The 19,978-nt window shown below is 32.7% G+C and overlaps 1 protein-coding gene and 1 long non-coding RNA gene across 3 annotated transcripts in view; both read right to left on the bottom strand.

Moving 5' to 3' along the window:
- LOC107065519 (chymotrypsin inhibitor) overlaps nt 1–19,978 on the bottom strand; it is a 132,037-nt gene that overhangs the window by 18,250 nt on the left and 93,809 nt on the right. The window lies entirely within an intron of this gene.
- Nucleotides 829–3,870, bottom strand: LOC149030821 (uncharacterized). Its single transcript, XR_016178317.1, has 2 exons — nt 3,373–3,870; nt 829–2,290 (listed from the first exon to the last, which is right to left on the bottom strand). It is a non-coding gene; the product is annotated as an uncharacterized LOC149030821 (long non-coding RNA).

Below are 19,978 nucleotides of genomic sequence, written 5' to 3'. Positions count from 1 at the left end.
CTATATTCTTTATTCAAACTTTTTGTCAGATCATGATACTAAATTTTTACGATTTTCTGTTCTTTTTTTATTTTTCCAGGCATAAATAAATCTAATTCACTTTCAAAATTATTTTACATTTTAACTCAACGAATTTTGAAGCACTGTCAATAATGTTCAAATCATTTATAAAAAATATCGTTTTCTTTTTGTTATTTTTCTCATGAGCAGGTGCACGTGTTGCTCGAACGAACATCACTTTTGCAATGAATTATAAACTCAGGTAGAAGTATTTGGTCTTTTTTCACTGCTATTGAAATTCTTCGAACTAACAGTGTATCCAACTCAACAATCCAAAAATCGAATATTTGAGAATTTAATATTACCATAAGATGGGTTGAATTTTGCGATAGAAAAAATTGTCGGAAAAATGAGATTGAAAAGTATACGCTTATCAAATGAAATTCGTAGATTTTTAATGATCCTTTGTTATCCTCCTTAGCCGCGTCATGCGAGAAAAGGAAAATCAATAGCGGCTGGCTTGTGTTGAGAAAGAGAGAAAGAAAGAGAGAAAGAGAAAGAGAGAGAGAGAGAGAGAGATAAAGAGAGTCCCATTTAATCCCCCGTTAAATCGTCCCTATATACCTTATTTTTCCTTCTTCCTAACTCCACTTTCTTCTCCGAGTTCTCTCATCAAAGAAAGTTTCGTAGAAAACTATTTCGAGTACAGTTGTGGGGTATTTGTGAATCAAAAAGTTGGCCCCAAAAAATAATCTCATCTTTCATATAAACTATATGAAAAATAATTTATTTTACAATCCAACAAATTCTGCATATTCATTTGTTTAAAAAAAAAAAATAATCTTCAAATCGATCGTATATAAAAATTCATCGAAATTATCTGGACTTGTGTGTTAACCAAAAAAAAAAAACAACTATAAAGTTTTGTAACCGGCAATACAGTACTCGAATACTTTAACAGTATGTTTTTTTTTCGATGCAACAATTTGACAATACATACTTTTATATATGGTTATTCTTTACAGTAATGTTTTGTAATCATTGTAAATCTTAGGTAACAACAAATGCAATGGAACTACCATACCAGCAGGATGATTAATTTTATTACGATTTGAGATCCAACGATTCCATTCAAACTATCTCGATTAATACAGGACACCCTATAGGTCCTAGAGGTGCAATAATTCAAAGCCCTTTAAAAGGGAGATGGAGAATAATTTAACGTGCATTGTGGTACTGTTCGCACGTTAAATTTACGAGAGTCATCCTCTGTCCTTTTCCCTTTGGCATAACCGGTATACTAACAGTAGCAATTTCTTTTCCTCGTTACACCCATTATACCAGTAACTATTTTTATACGAGGCATCTTGTTACCTTCACCAAAAGATAAAAAGAAATAGAGAAGAATACAATAAAAAGAAAAAAGGGAATGCATTCGAGATTTCTTTTCCTTGATCGTTTACCTGAACACAACGTTTGCCAAATGCGGAATTGTGTGTGTGTGTGTGTGTGTCTGTTGTCCTCGATCTTTTGTATTTTATTCTTACAAGTTAAACGAAGAGTACTGCAAAAGATAACTGTGTATCTATAAAAGCTTTGTGAATTTTCCCCATAAAACTGATAGAAATATTCGTCTCATTTTCAATTAAAAATATTATTAATAGTTTTTATTTAAACCAAATTTCGAATAAACTAACTTTTGTTAGATATATTTCATTGTTTTCCTTTTATAAAATCATTCAAAAAGAATATTATTCATTCATTCAACTAATCAATATCAATGATTATTCACATTTGTTGTATCGGAAACTTGAAATTATCAATAATTCTGAGAATCGTTGATCTTTTAGTGGTTCCATTGTTTCAATCTTTCTTAAGCCCTCTTCTTTTCTATTTCTATCTCTCTCTTTCTCTTTCTTTTTCTCTTTTTCTGTCTTTTTCTCTTTCTCTTTCAAAAGAAATCGGAAGCCCTTATTCGTGAGGGAGGGCTACTCCCTTCGGACGTTGGTCAAATTCATTGTGTCGAGAAGTACGAGAGTCCGTTTATCGCTCTTTTCCGCGTACGCTTTCTATTTTTTCTATCCCTTTTTTCTTCTCCTCCTCCACCTTTTTCTCCACCTCCTTCTTCTACTTCACCACTTTTTCCTTTTCGGATGCTTCTTGCGGTGGATGCTGAAAACGGGACAAGTAATTCTTGGCTGTAAGTGTACAGCAGCACTGTTTCACCATAAATATGCTGGACGCATTTCCAAGGGGTGGAAAAAGAACAAGTTCTCTTTGTTTTCTTCGCCTGCCAACGAAAATGAAAGAAGAGGGGAAGTATAAAGTCGGAAAAACGGGGGAACAAAGTTAAAGTTTGTAAAGATAAATATAAGAAACGTAAATTTCATTTTCTATTTTAATATTTAATGATCCATGATTTTGAACCATGATGCATATGAAATCAATCTTTCGTTTGAAATATTTTTCATTAATTTCATTATCAAATATCCAATTAAGTTAATTCGATGATTTAGAAAAAAATAATTGCAACAATTATACGATTAAAATGATATCCTAATAAAATAATTATTTTCATTGTTTAATATTAAATCAATTTAAGAATATTGTATTATTTTATTTTTATTTTTTTAATTATTATATATTTTAAAACTGTGTACGTGTATTTTACTATTTACTTTTTTTTAATTACCCAAGTTGTATATCAGTAATTAATTTTTTTCTTTCGCATTTCGCCTGTTAACAGAATATCATACAATACACGAACACTCATTGTGTATATATATATATTACTGCAGAAGACCGAAATTGGATAATGTCAAGATTAATGCACGATAGCTTGGTGTATCTCAGAAATATTAATGAATAAAAATAAATCCAAATATATGCGGTCTTTCACTGAAATATTTGATAAGTGTTGACAAGCTAACATACTAATCTTTACAATCTCGAATTTCATTCTTTCACGGTAACATATGTAACAAAAAAAAAATAATTTATGTATTCATAAAAGAAACAATTATTAAATACATTGAAATGATAATAATATTATACCTATTTGAAATCTATATTTGTTTTTATATACGGATGAAAATAATATAATAGAAGAAAGAGATAAAAAGATAGAGAGATAGAGAGAGAGAACAAAGAAAGAGGTAAACAGAATTATTATACCTATATTTAGGTCGCAAAGAAGAAAGAAAAGAAAAGAAAAACGAATGGGGGAGAGTTTACGAAAGGCAGAGATTCTTCTTCGAACGTAACTTTCGGCCGAAATAGGCGGTCCTTGGAATCTAATTATCAGTACACTCTTTCTCTCTGTCTCTCTCTCTCTCTCTCTCTCTCTCTCTCTCTCTCTACTCACTCACTCACTAGAGCTGGAAACTCAGATTATTTATGCCCCTTCTTCCTTTGTTCGAGACGGGACGCGGCTTGCGAGTGAGCCGGCCGGAAGGCGGATGGTGGTGGTGGCGTCGGTGATGCCGGGATCTGAAAGGAGTGAAGAGAGGGAACTAAGGGCAAAAGGGAAAGGAGAAAGAAGGAGATATAAAAGTAGTGGGATAAAAAAGACGCCGCCCTGTGAAGAGAACGAACGAACGAACGGAACGGGATGGTCGTAGTCGTCGTATAAGTAACGATGCGGATGAAGTTTTCGATCGATGAACGACTGCGACGCAACAACACGACCAGAAGCTTCTTCTTCTTCTTCTTCTTCTCCTTCTTCAGCTTCAGCTTCAGCTTCAGCTTCAGCTTCAGCTTCCTTTGTTCGCTTTTTCCTTTTACCATCTTCTAACGTTAACAGAAGTTTCCTCTATCTTTTCAACCTATGGTTGTGTAAGAGTTAGTATGTGTTTAGAAATAGACACATGTTTTTTCACATTCCCCAAAAACGATCAACTACTACAACTATTCTCGGTAACATGAAATTCTTTTCTCTCTCAGCTGTTTTTCCCCTTTTTTCTAAACATCCGAAAACAGTTCTCGATTAGAAAATTCTTTGTTTTTTTTTCACGTAATTCGGATAAGATAATGAAAAATTATAAAGCGTATTATGTTTGTCATTTAAAAATTCTACATCGTTACGTTTATATATGTATATTAAATTTTTTTATTGAAAATTATTTATATAAGTGTCTTTAGGATAAAACAAATATAGAAATAAATACGTTGGCATATCTTAAAAACTTGAAAGATTTTTTTTATATTTATTAATATACTTCGAATAATAAATAAATTTTGATTTGATATTTTATTAAATGATCATTGACTAGGAACTTCAAAACAAATATATTTTAGTTAAATTCAAAATATTAGTAGAATAAATTAGAATGATCGATATATCTTAAACAATCGTTAATAAATCGAAAAAAGTGTATATTATAGTCTAAAAATACGGAATAGAAGTTCGGCTTCGACATTTCTCTTCGAAATCCACCAAAATACTGACTCCGTTGTCTTCTATGAAAGTTCTTTTATTGAATGTTGTTTATATGACTTTCCGAAAGAAATAAATTCTATTTATTACATATATTATTTTCGTTATACTTATGCAACTTTCTCGGAAAAGTCATATAAACAATAATCAATAAAAGAACTTTCACAGAGTACAACGGAATCAGTATTACGATAGATTTCAAAGAAGATGGATTATGTTACATGCTTTTCAACAACAATTTACATTTCTTTCGATTAATTAACAATCATTTAAGGTACGTTCAATACTCTAACGTATTCTATGAATATTTTCAATCGTTTTAACGCTTTCCCCTGGCTCAACGATAATTTTTAATTTCAAACTTTCATCTAATAAAAATATCAAATCAAAATTAATTAATATGCGAAATATACATATTTGCAGATACGAAAGTATTCAATTTAAACTCGTTATTGAATATATAATTAAAGTATACTAAAATGTATTTATATTTAAATAATTTTCTTCATAGAACACACACTATATCAATAATAATTATCTAATCAAAAATCTAACAAAAGTTAACGAATTTAACTACGGTTTTTTTAAAGAAAGCTTCAAACTTCCAAACTCTTTTTCGAGTAATCAATAGAAATCCTTACGAAAACGCTCGTTAAAAACACAAAGTCGTTTATTAAACGTTAGCGAATAAAAATTCAGCTAGCTTCATGAATTTTATCGCAGCGTCTTTCTCTCTGTCCACGTGTTAGGCACCGTGCCAGGATGTATTCGTAATTTAATGCAGAGCTGCACGATGTTGGTAGCCATGGTAGTGATGAAGGGAAAAAGAGAGAGAGAGAGAGAGAGAGAGAGAAAAAGAAAGATGGGGCTCCACGTATTTTCTTTATTTCTCTTTCTCCATTTTTCTTTCTCTCTCTCTCTCTCTCTCTCTCACTCTCTCTTTCTCTTGTTTTCTTTCTTTTTCTCTCTTTCTCGTTTACCACATAATATTCCCACAAGCGTATTATGCAGGCACGAGTTTTACACCGTGTAAATATGTATGTATATACATATGTATATATGCACGACGAAGAACTATGTACTACACGTAAATAAGTACTTATGCGTACGTCGATCGAACAAAGAGAATTCTCCTCCCCCTACCCCTCCCCCTTCCCCTACCCCCAACCTCTTTAGTTTCCGTCTCACTCTTTCTACTTTTCTTTCTTTTTCTCTTTCTTTTTCTCCGACTGTCGAAAAGCATGAACGGGAAAGAAGGTGATGCATTCGTATGAGATGCCAGTTAATAAAATACAACCTTTAAATGAATTTAAATGCAACGAGGGTACCCAAGTGAGCGCATCTGCATCGAGTTTATGTGGGTCAGTCTTATTCTTCTCGTTTATACATTACATCGACCTTCAAAAGACAAAATAAATCTGTGCATTCCTTAGTGATAATAAAAAATAAGTATTATAACAAAGAACTGCTATTCTTGTGTGTATCTATTAATAATAATTATCTTTTATCGATTATTTTCTTTTTTTTTTTTTTGATAATAAAAAAAAACGAACAAAGTATGACGGTAAAGGAAGTTTCATTTTAAATCGTCGAAATCGGGATACACACCAAGTGGAAGCAGTTTGTACGATTTCATTTCTTTGAAAATATATACGACTAGCATAATCTTCGCTTACAATTGGAGTAAAGACGTAAAAAATATGAGAAAACCGGATGTGCCAGAATATTTTATATACACAAATATATATACATTTATATGTGTGTATGGAAAGTTGTTATATATGTAGGCAAACTAGCCTCATCACATTCTTTCACCCCATATTCCTTATAATCCGTGCTCGCGAGATCGGGTATTTCGAACGCGCAGATGTACTGGTAGCCCCGAACTTGACTCATGGGGTACGCGAACAGCTCCGCCCCTTTATGGTTCGCAAAGCTTATGGGGAAAACAAGCTAGATGCCGATGAGACCTCTCATTTTTTTCTCTCTTTCTTTCTCTTACTCTCTTTCTTTCACTCGTTCGAAGGCGCTTAACCGTGTGCGCAACTATAAAATATACTTAACGAATAACGACGTGCTTCGTCGCTTTTTATGATGCATATGAATGAGCCTTGTGCTTCGACTTCCATTTTTTCTTTTTTTCTTTTTTCTTTTCTTTTCTTTCATTCGACCAATCGAATATAAAGAAAGAGAGAGAACCTTTATTGGAATAAGTCAAGGATTAAGAAAATTAAATATTTATCTATTTATTACAGGATTATTTGTATTACAATATATATATATATATATATGACAACGAAAGCAATTTTGTAATTCAATATTATTAATTATTAAAAATGTATTTAATTTTAAAGGTTCTATCTCAGTTCATACTTCTAATCTCTTCTATCTCATTCTTTCCCAGGCTAAATCCTATATGTTTGTCTTTCTTTCGAAATGTTTCGTCGTATTCTTCGTTACAGCATTTCATCGTTTTCAAATCACTACGATTCTAAAGAAGTTTTCACTTCAAAAAAAAGGGAAAGAGGGAGTTGGTCAGTTGCACTCATAAAAGCCCGCTGAATCTCAATGCGAGATGCCTTTTATACTTTGCCCATTCTTTTTCGGCCATAAAAAGCGCACATTCCGTGCGCTCCTGTATGCAACCGGCTTAAAACATACACGTACCATCGTAAATCACTTCCCTTGCTATGCAACTCACCTTCCTTTATTCTCTCTCTCTTTCTTTTTTTTTTGTTTCGTAACGGGATTTCCCGTCATTGTCACATCACAAATTTTCGTCATACATTTGTATAACATTTGTTCGAAAGTGCGTTTACAAATCTGTGTGCAAAAGTTTTTAGATCAGAAATGATTAATATTTTTTTTTTACCTATTATAATTTCGTTTGTTGAATGTATTCGAATTTTTATTAATTTAACGAACAATTAATTTGTTAACTAATTGTTATAATGTTTTATTAATAATGATTTTTTTTTTCTTGTAATACATTTTCATTTCAATTCTATTTGTGATAAAAATAATCGAAAAAAAAGAAAAAATCGATAAGCAGATTAAAAACGGAACATCCAATAGTTGGGCAATTTTGAACGCACCCTTAAAAGGGTGTGAACGAGTGTAAGGATAGTAAAACTCCCTCCTCCACTTCGAACGAGCTTGCACGAGCTTGACGCGTGGCGCCATTAAAAGCGCAGTTTTACGTCTCTTTCCATTTCGCTCATTTTACACCTCCACTTTCCCTCAAACCCTCCTTGCCACCCATGTCATCCGCCCCCTTTCTGTTTTGTTACTATCGCAACCTTCCGGAAAACTCCTAGCATCCGGTCAATCGTTGAACTCTTTGAAAAATACCAAATCGCCGCTATAGTTCGATTTTATGAGATAGGGGGTGTGGAAACGAGCCGAATGCGTTTAATGGAGACTTTCAAAAGGGTTGCTATCGCTAATTGGCCATACTCGGACCTGTCAAAATGGCGAACATATGCGTTGTGCGAAAGAAAGAAACAAAATTGGATGCAATACATTTATTCGATTCGTTTGAAAATGTTATTCTTTTTTTTTTCAAATTTTGAGAAGAAATATTTCATTATTTGTTATATTTTGTAAAGATCGGTTTTAATTATTAAGTAAATGATATTTTTCTTTCAAGAATTTTCTGAAGTTAAAGTTTCCATCGATTTGTCAGCCAGCTGCTGCCATCGCACCACTAAAAAGCGAAGCTTCATTCATACCTTATCAGTAAGGCTTAAACGTTCTACGATCCTAGAAATTCAGGGAACAAGTTAGAAATCGAAAGCGACAACTATCGGAATAACGATACTACAAAATCAATAATTAGAAAATTCAAGAAAAATTATTTCACCCCAATCTTCTATGATAAAATTAAAATGATGTCATGACTCTGAGAAATATTATTTTATTAAACAAATTATTATAAAATAAAAAAAGGATATATAGATAGTAACGGAAAAGAAATATAAGAATTTAGTTATCACTATGGCTCCAAAATGGCGGAATACGAAGGGTGACTTCCAATTTGGAAGCACTCAAAAGTGGCTTTATGAAAGGGAGAAAAATGTTAATAAAAGTAGAGAGGGTGAGGTAGAAAATAAAAAAAGGAAAGAGAAAGGGAGAGTATTATAGAGGGTTAGGTAGACCCGCAAGGGTTGTTGGCAGAAATGCATTCTATCCTTCCGTGATTCGAGAAAGGAAACGCAACGGAAGAGAGAGAGAGAGAGAGGGTTGAGGAAGAGAGAGAGGATGAGGGAGAGGGATAGAAAGGAGAACGAAGGTGGGGAGTGCAAGCTGAACGGTAGGGGTTGCCTCTGCCAACGTGGGTGGTGGTCGATGACGTCACTGAAGATGCAGCAGGGTGCAGTAATGCAGGGGGATGAAGCGATGCTGAGCAGAACTGGGCCAGTGGGTCTTCAGCAGCCATCTGCGATTCGCTCGACTCCTCCGTTCCGATCTCTTCGTCTATCTTTTTTACCTTTTGAAAATTTCTTAACAATGATCCTACAATTCGCAATTACGTATGTCCCAAAAGTTCACGCGACGGTGATTATTATTATTCGTGTAATAAAATAATTGTGCGTGGAGAATTGTGATCAAACAACGAGTGTGGATTATTTGTTTTTTTGGTTATTTTTTTTTTCCAATAAAAAATCATTTTTCCTTTTTATGAACCTTCATCGTTCCTTCCATTTCATTAATTTTGTCTTCATTCGCATTAGAATCTTGTTAGACTAACAAATTTGTTCGCTATTAGAGTTTTTTTATTTTTATTACATAAATAATTATCTCGTAAAACCTTCTTTTTTACTTATTATCAATCTCCCCACAGATATCCCCAATTTTTGTATTCGTAACTCATTCATTGCTTTCTTTTTGGAAAGTTTGAACGAGTAATCGTCGATGGATGATATATTTTGGCCACGACGATCGCCGGATGCAATCCTCGATATCCCAAAGATAAGTTGTGAAAATAAAACGATAAGGATTATTCAAGGTTTTTTGGCACGATACTATGAATATTTGTTAGAGTGGAATATTTTGGTTCCATCCCTCTATCTCCCTGTTTTCGCAAATATGCTTATCATTGTTTCTTTTTTTGTTAATCTTCTGTTTCCCGTCGTTTATAGTGAAAATTAAAAGTAACACCAGAGATTGCCAATATATTGCGTAAACTTTCGTGTTTGAGATAAATTTCGGTCATGTCGTGAATCACAAAAATAGATAGAAAAAGAAAATCGATAAAATAAAAAGCATTCATTGAAATGACTTTTTTTTCTCTTTCTCTTTTGTCTTTTTCTATCTTCGAAAGAGTCAAACCTTTGAGAAGAACTGTGGGTTGGCAAACAGCTGTTCAACCTTCAGCTCACTAATCGTGATAAATTAAATCGGTTAAGTAATAGAATAAATTAATGACTAATTTTTGCGTGACGAATGAAACGAAATATTCAACCTAAACATCTTATCCTTTCTTCACCTACAAGTTTTTAATTAATTATTATTCATCGAGGTGGTCGTTATCTAATAAAACGACCTTTTCGATCGTACTCCAATCCATGGCATCAATCAACGCGAGAAAAATAAATTATTTAGTCGAGTTGATCGGGTCTAACTGTGTGTGTGTGTGTGTTTTGTGTATTTGTGTGTAAGACATTATTAAAATAAATGCAACTTAAGCAGGATTTATTTTTTTTCAACCTCCTTTTACCAATCGTAAATGTATCTTCTCATTTTCCAAGTGTCGCTGCATTCGATTAAACGCGACTACGTCCTTGCTTGAGTCTCTTTCTTTGCATTTTAACGAGTTACAGATAAGCTTCGTTCATTCATATAAAACGAATGTCTGTCTCTTATTATAAATCGTTGAATGGAAATAATTTATTATCAATTCGAGATATGAAATATATTAATCATTTAAAAAAAAAGAAGAAAATACCAAAACGGATTATTTAAACTTTAAGAATTGTTTTTTTTCAATTTTATTAACATTCCCTTTAACACACGAATCAAACGAAATTCAACGTGACGATGAAAAAATTACTATTTCAATTTAACTTTATTTGAACATTTATGTAATGCTTATTGATTAGAAGTGAAACACGGAATATTTTGCGTTGTTAGAAATAGAGTTCATATAAAATATTTTAATAGACAATAAATTAAATTAACATTTAAAAAAAGGAAAAAAAATTAATTTTATATACAAAGGATTTAATGCAATTTATTAATGACTAATTTTTGTAGATTTAATTTGAATTTTTTTAATGTAATCAAACTTCATGTTATACCGTTTCAATAATAAATGATCCTTAAACAATGTGTATTAACTTTATCAATTTTTTTCTTAATTATTTTTTTTTTTTTTTTTAAATGAAATTAATCTATTTGGCAAATGAATGGCTTCTATCACGCTTCGTTTATTTTTTCCTACGCCATATTGAACCTCAATGAACGGATCCAGTCAATAAAAAGAGGAGTCACCGTAGTTGAAGTACGCGTTTACTCAATATTAATCTTAAATAGTATAGTGAGTCATGTATTAAACAATATACTTTTAATGGTCTCCATTATTTTTCTCCGTTCATCCTATGTTCTACATTTTTTTATGTTAGCCGATAGAGAAATGCGAATAAATGAAGAACAAAGAAAATAAATCGGATAAATATTAACACGAAATATCTTTAATATCATTTTCAATTTTAAATGGAAGATCCGAACGAAGTGAAATTCAAAGAGAAGATAGGCAAAAAGGGAAAGGAGAAAGACAGGGGGAGGAGGGAGAGTAGAGAAGAAATATCAGAACACGTAGGAGAGTTGATGATAATCAAAAGGGCGTGTGTTCAGCATTGAAACCCATGCACTTCGCTGTATTCGCTATAATCGGCACTTATGGGTGAGGTGGGGTGGAGTGGGTGGGGGGTACGACGAAGACATGGCGAAGGTCAAAACCGTACTGCGTCTCGCTGATGCAGTCGATTACACGTGGAGTGGAAAGAAAGGAAGTGTGTGTGAGTGTGTATGTGTGTAAAGTGAAAGAGGAGAAAAAGAGAGAGAGGGGTACGGGAAAGAGAAGGAAGGGAAGAAAGAAAACGATCGAATATTCTACGACCAAACTGCAACGGGGTTTTGACACGATAGAAATTCAAAATAAAAAAATGGATAAATAAAAAATATTTTGCAAAATTGAATAAATTCGCACGATTTTGTATCTTTTCTCTCTTTTATTCGATTGTGATAATAATGTTATTTTTAATCAATTTAATTTGTTCGATAATGAATTGGAATCTATCAGACTTTGGTAATTTTGTTTTTTTAAATTTTCGTAATAACGTAATTCGTTAAATGTTAATTGATCCTTACCACATCTCGATGAATATTAATAAACAAAAAGATTGTTATTTGTTTTTTTATTTATTTTTGACGATATAGAAATGATGAATTTTTTATGATGTTAAAATGTTTCAAAATCATTCGTAAGTATCATGTTAATTCCGTAAAGAAACAAGGAAAAATAGATTTTCGTCAAATTTTAGGAAATAGAAATTAGAGAAGAGGATAATAAAACGAGAAAGTATACAACTTCCGTTTCAACGAGATATGGTGATATTAGAGGAAGTTATTATACTAAACACGTGTCTCTAGAATTTTCTAATGTTTGATTAATCGTAACTTGATTTGTACATCGTTAAAATAGGATTATCAAATGACTATGAAAAAAAGAAAAGAAAAAGGAATTATATAGAATTGTTTTTTAGTTTCTTCGAAAGCTAATAAAAATTTTCCAATCACGAATCTTGAAAGAATTTCTAATCCGCTTTGTTATGTCGAAGTCAGTATGACGTCACGTCCGGGACAACGATACCATTCATGATAAGAAAAGTTACTTCTTACTACAACGAAACGATAGTGTTTGCGCGACACATTGACAAGGAGAAAGAAAGGGTGTGGGTGAAGAAGGGGGTTTTAATCTTTTACCGAGAAACAAGTCAAACACAATGATATTAGATATTTTTATTTATCAATAATATTCTTTCTTGTAACATCGAATCATGTAGAAACATTGAACTTCAAACGGTGATGAATTTATCATTGATAATGACGTTGGACTAAACGTTCATCGTCGTCGTCATCTTCTTCTTTCGAACGAAGGAAGTTTCAAATCAACAGGAACGAGATAAAGATAGAAACTTCTTCGAGCGGTTCATTATTTATTAGCTCGCGTGCACGTTTAAGGCGTTTGAATTCGAGTACCCTACTTGATCGTTTATTTCAACGCGCCGTACAATTATCGTAACTTTTAACGGTATGTAAACAAGTATGAAAGATTTTACGTGACTTTTTTAACGTTAATCCAATACGACCAAGTTTGATACGTTTAAATGACAATATTCGATTTTATTAGGATTTACGACGAATATATACTTGGAAATATTTACGCGTCCGAATTTAAACGATAAAAATAATTAAACGAAATTACCGTATTTTACTGTGACGAAAAAATTATTTTTAAACAAAAAAATGTAAAACAAAATTTATAACTAACGTTTACAATATATGAATGCGATTAATTTGTAAAAAATGTAAGCACGAATTACGAAGTATTAATTTTTTTTTTTCAATTTGATTTAATCAAAATGTTTAACATCAGTGTGTGAGAAACTATTGTTATAGCACTTGATCCAAAACTTATTACGAATTTGTATAAAATTTTAACCAAATATATTTTTATCAATTATTAATCTGCCATTTATTTGTCATCGATTTACATGCTGCATGATGGGATAAAATAAAATAATAGCAGAATTCTGATCGAGTTTGAGCGATGAGACTAGACCTTGGCTTCGATTCAACGCCAATGACTGGTTTTCATGGAGCTTGAACTGGATTACACTGTCTACTACTATCCTACGAGCTGAGACTTTTAAGAAGAAGAATATAATATGCTATTAATAATAAAGTAACAAAAAAAACATTCTGAACGGATCGGAAGTAAAACGTGAACGATGAAACAGACAGGTTGTGATTGCTCACTATGTTTTTTTCCTCTCACGATTCTTTTGCTATTTTGTTTCTTTTCGTAAACAAGGTCACCGATCGAGTTGAACAAATTTCTTGGCCACGTGTGTGGTGCATCTTATTCAGAATCCGTATTAAGAAATCGAATTAAATAATATAAGAATAATAATAATAATAATAATAATAATAATAATAATAATAATAATAATAAGAGGAAGAAGAGGAATCACCTGGTAGGTGGCCTAAACCGTTATTTACATTTTTTTCTTTTAATGACGTCACTGACAAAAAAGAGGACCACGAAACAAAAAAAGAAAAAAATAAAGAAATCAAGAAGAAGAAGAGGAAGAAGAATGATGAAGAACGATGACCCGGTACGTTTCACACCGGTTTACTCTACCAGATATAGTCGAAAATCGAGATATCTTTTAATAATACTAAATCGACCCACGAAAACATTTTCCGAGGACGTAACCAACTCGGTTCGCTGCACTTCGTAGTTGTTAATACGATTAGAAGAGTGTTTCTCTATCGACTGGTTTGTTCCCTTTCAAATTGCGAGGAGAAACGATCTCACAAATAAAATAAAGAAACATTTGGTATCTTATTAAAAAGAATACAAAAATCTCTCTTTCGTATCGATTACTTTATTATATAATTTTGTAATTTTCCGTTTCTTTTTAATGCGCTCACAACTGTCCAAAATTTTTGGTAAGAAATTTTATTATTTATAGCATTTCATAATTTTGTAATAAAAAATACGTTATCAAATGAAAGCGTTATACTAATCGACAATAAATTTATTCGTGCGTAATATGAATCAATTTGAATTTGAATACTTTCATAATACTAGGAGGTTTGTATTAGGAAGAAATATTAATTAAATAAAAACTCAGGATATCGTTTTTTCGTTAGAAAAAGAATAATATTTTAAATAATAAAATAAAAACAAATTGAAATGAGAAATAAGATTAGGTTGACAGTCTGAAGTATGTTAAATGGAATAAAATTATTTTTCGTTTTATAGCGAACGTAATTTTCTTTATTTCCCATTATACAAACATTCATGCATGTAACTTTACTATTTCCTTTACTTCTATCGATAAATATTCGACTGATTTAATCGAACCTGAATTTAATAAAACTCTCTTAATAGAACTAGCTCCAATACGCTATTTCTAAATGTCAGAATAAGTGATGTGTGTCAATGTATTATATATACTTATCTCTCTTTCTCTCTCTCCCTTTCTTTTTTATCAGGGTCGGCTTGTTCACAAAGAAAAACCCGTTGGACGTTAAGTTTTTATCAAATTCGACAACAACCTTAACAAACGTTTCTTTGAAGCGATTTCATCCAATAAGTTTTATTTAACATTTTATTTCACGTTGTTCGAACTTACATAAGAATTATTAAAATTATTATAGTATTCTTATCTTAATTATTAAAATTATTATAGTATTCTTATCTAAATCGTAAAACGACAAACATATGATTGGTGCATAAATAATATGATATAAAATTTTAAATACTCTGGATTTATATTTTATCTATTTATTATTTTTTTATTTTTCCATAAGCCAAAAATTCGAAATTATTTTCGTTAAATCAAACGACTCCAAATATCTTTCATCTAGTACGATGTTTGAAGAAATAGCATTTAAAAAAAGAATAAAAAAAGAACACTAATGACAATAACGTAATTTTATTCGATAAAATAAATGTATATTTAATATTGTATATGTAATTTAAAATAAAAATACTAATAATAATAAAAGAAGGGTTTCGAAATAACGACAAGATCGCTATCATCTTTGGATAAGTGTCGGCGTCCCTGTTTCAGTCAAAAGGTATACATATATACATACGTACATATACAATGGATAGGCTTGTGCCACGTAAAGAGTGTATGCGTGACGCACCGTAAACGATCAGCTTCTAGTATAGCTCACTCGGCATATAGGTTCGCGGTAACTCCGACCTGTAGAGTAGAATTGGTGGGGGACACGGTTCGTCTGAGGCCAATGACCCATCGGCCTAGTTTTAAAAACCAAAACAAACTTCGAAGCCTATGATTAAGTAGCAACCGACCGTAGGCTTTCTCGGAATCTATCGTGCAACGTAGCGCCAATAACGAACGATTCCTTTCAGGACATAAAAAAAATACGAGAAAAAAAACTTAAATAAAAAACAAGACACAATATTTTTTTTTAATTAATTAATCGATATAAGTTCGTAATTACACGTTTTTTTTATATTGCTGAAAGCAATAATATAAAACTACACGACTGATTTTCAACGATAGAAAATATACCATTCGTGCAGACGATAAAGATAAAGATCGTATGTAACCGCGTATTTTTCAGAAATAAAAAGAAAGTTTCGATCGAAACACTTTATTAGATCGATATTACGAACAAAAAAAAAGGGTTTTTCGATAAGTAGCCAAATTGTTCTCTGGCTACCTTCCCTTCCGAGCGACAAACATTCCCCCGATTATTTCTTAGGAATTTTCTACGATAAGAACGGATATCCCAAGCATAACACAAATTGTTGCACGGAATTCAACGTTCTCCCTTCAACGATTCCATGGAATTTCTCTTTTTCATTAATTCATAGTGAAACCGGACGATAAGAACGCGTCGCGACGACCGTTTCTTTACCTCTTTCGTGACTCATCAATTTCGTCAGTTCCATTCTTGGAAAACGTATATATATATATATTAGTCTCACGTAAAGTAACATCAATAACAAATAACACAGATATTTCTCGTAACATCGATTTTCGTAATTTAATGAAAAAAAACAAATCCATGATATTTTCGATGCTAATATATAAATAAATTATTCTCGAATGATTATTATCGAGATTTATTATTGAAGTTAAAGTTAAAAGAATAATAAAGGTAAAGAGAGAGAGAGAAAGAGAGAGAAAGCGAGAAGAAAAAAACCACTCGCGGTGGAACTCAAATTTCAGGGTGCACGAAGTGGATATAAGGTTTCTTTCGAACGACGGTGCGTGTTCGTGACGCGAGATTATACTTTTAGCCGCAACCGCCGTCGTTGTTACACATATCGTCGTCGCCGTAGTTATACACACATACACACACACACACACAAATATACACCCATGTATATACTTACAACACAAAGCCATATAATTCTTGTTACCGTTCGAAAGCTCGGTTACCTACTCTCTAGCTTCGGTCGGTCATTAACGTAACAACTGTTACGTATATACATACACACATGCATAAACGAGTATACATGTTAATATACGTGTGTAACCAAGAACGTATATATGTATGTGTATACTACGTACTTACCTACCAACCTACCTACAAAGTACTTATGTTTACTTCATTCCTCGATTTATTACCAATTCACTAATACCAATAAAGTATCGATAACTCTTTTTCCTTTGATATCATGATATTATATCTTTCTTTTCGTTTAAAAATATTTTTATAAAACCGTCTCCCCCTCTTTCACCAACCAAAAATGATGACAGACATTGGCAACCAACAACTATGGTAAACCTTTCGACGTCTACGTTAGTTCAAATTCTTTGAAGAATAACTCGCGTTAATTTAACAACTCGGAAAGTTCGTTGGCGGTAATTAGATAACGACATCTAATTGTACGTCGTGAACATTGGGGCTAAAGAAAATTCAACAACCCAGACTCACGTTTACAGCAAATTGCTAAACAATCAAAATAATTATCAAACGTTATTACTATTGTTATAAAAGTAATGGAAAATTATTCGAGTATGTATCTCTTAGATCGAAGGGATACAATTATCTATCAAACTTTCGAAAGATAAAGAAGAAAATATTACTTCGTTAAAATTGTACGATAAGTGTTGAAAAAAATACGAGTTAATTTTTTAATACTTTATTAACAAAAATCGAATAATTCTAGTTTGTAAGACATTTGATACTTGGTTCTAATCGAGTGGTCTATTAATTAATAGCTACCTGCAGTCTTGCTGGCAACGAAGTAGCAAACGATAAAAGCGCCGACTCGTAGATACAGTGTGTATGCATTTTGTTAGAACGAACCTCTTGAAGCGATGCAATGCAATGCAATGCAGTGGTGGTGCTAATGGCCTACGAGCGGTCATTGTTCTGCGATTACTGTCCTATCTAATCGACGCTAGTGACTAGGAACAGACTTCAATGCGATTCTCGATATCTAATCACCAAAGTAAACGTACACGTGGGAGAGAACCGATTTCGATTCTTCTTTCATACGAAATAATCAACGACTATTATTAAATTTTATATCTATTTCTACTTTTCTTTCTTTTTTTTTTTTGTTATTATTATTCATCATCAAATTTAATACCATTATTATCATGTTATATTTACATTATTACGATATAATCGTAGATTTTTATTTAACGGATCATTTTAATGATGATTCTATCGGTAAGATTCATTAATTTGATTGATTTTTCTTAGGAAGAATAAGATTTAAAAAAAATAAATAAAAAGAAGAATGTATCAGAGGAAGATTAGTCAAAGGTTTTTGAAAAAATTGCGTAGGCGAGAAGATTATGTTTCTTACGAAAGTCTAACTAACTAACATAAGAGGAGGATCGAAGACGTGGAGATTGCGCATAATCTGACGATTTAGAAGCGAACGTATTCATAGATATAGAACCGCGGGACCAACCATCGAGCTGCGGTGTTATCGTTCCGCTGATAGCTGGCACTAGACACGACTTACGTAACACGTTAGGGTCAACGTATCCACTAGCTTTATGCAATTGCACGTTAGCATACTATAAATAGCTAGACATGCAGCTAGCGTAGGCTCTAAGCCGCGCTTAGTCACGATCTAATGGAACTCGCGACAACTTATTAGCGATTAGTCGAATATAACGTATTACATTGTTCACTTTTTTACTCAAACAATGTATCAAATATAATTGTATGACAATTATTTAATTAGGATATTCACGATTAATTAGGATATTCATATATGAGGGTAATTAATGATAAAAATTAACATTTAAAAGATAATTATAAGAATTAACATTAATGTTTTAAAATAATTCCTAATTTGTTCGATATAATGTCACACAGCTAATAATATCGTTCTTAGTTTCGAATTTTTATCGTTGTTAAAATATTTCATTGACGTTTCTTACCGAAGTCATTGAACTTAAAGAACGTACACCTTTACTTCTCGTCCTTTTATTGGATATTCTGTAAAAGGAAATGATCCATCGTAAAATTCTTCCATAGGAATTGTGTTGCTTTTCAAGAAAACATTTTACCTGTATATGTGTTCGAAAACAAGGAATAAGACACTGTTTTCTTCGAGATCAATTTTCGAAAATAACTTTATGTTTTTATTTACTTTCTCTTTATATATATATTCTCTTTTATATATATATTTTTCTTTTTAGCGAGTAATGGAGATCTCGCTTCAACTATTTCTACGATCAACGAGAAGAAAGAAAATACGATTACTAGGCGATAGAGACGGGGGATATTTATGCGGGTGATATAACAATAATTTATAATACTAAGGCGAAACGATGGAGAGCGTCCAAAAAAAATGGTCGTTTGTTGCGTAACTTGAGCTGTATTTCGAAATGGATGAATACAACGTAAACTGCCCTTCGCTCGAGTTCGCATTTCGCGGGCGTGGTCGTGGAGTCCTATATCAATTCTTTCCATCCAACGTTCTACCATTCTTTCTCTCTTTCTTCTCTTTCTTTCATTCATTGTCAGTATTTTCCATCTTCCAACTTTTCTCTGTACGATCGTCGATAGAAAAATCAATTCCTATCAATCTAAAAGTCGATATATTAATGAAGTTCATTGACGAGAAAGAAAGAACCTAAAATAAGAAAGGGAAAACAAAGACAACAAAAAATTCGCAAGTATTTGAATGCAGGAAAAAAAGATTTGTTCGTAAAGTCCCGGGAGATTCAACGAGACTATAAAAAGAAGAGACGAAACGAGAGTTATTCTTTCTCTACGGTCCCTACCGATCGATCGGAAAAGCAGCACCACCGGTGGTGGTCGGTCGTCCGGGTAAAACAGCGAAGCTCGTTCGAACGGAGCTTTCGATCCTAAAGGAGCACGTTCATTGGTGTATCGAAAGTGCAACGATACTCGATCGGGACTTGATAAAAATTCGTAGCAACCAAGGCCTGGAGTTTTTGGCATTGGAACATCGACAAAGGACTACCCCTTCTCTCTTTCTCTTTTTCCCTTTCCCTTTTCTCTCTCTCTCTCTCTCTCTCTCTCTCTCTCTTTATCCACGAGTGACGCCCTGTAATTTTCGATCCTGACGAGGTATATACTAGTAGGGTAGAAAGCGTGCCGAGGGTGCTCTCTGCTCGTATCGGTGGTAGTGGATTTTACGTGGGTAGAATCTTCATGAACGCATCTAACCGCCCCCCTCCCGGTTAACTTTAGAGCAAGAGAGAAAGAGGTAGTAGGGATGGAGAGAGTGCAACGAGCATGCGCAGCCTGAAACCGAAAGTGCACGCCCAT

Source organism: Polistes dominula, unplaced genomic scaffold, assembly GCF_049000335.1.
Source record: "Polistes dominula isolate Pdom_NZ unplaced genomic scaffold, Pdom_raw_medaka contig_24, whole genome shotgun sequence".
NCBI lineage: Eukaryota > Metazoa > Arthropoda > Insecta > Hymenoptera > Vespidae > Polistes > Polistes dominula.
This window is presented reverse-complemented; position numbering and strand designations above follow the sequence as displayed.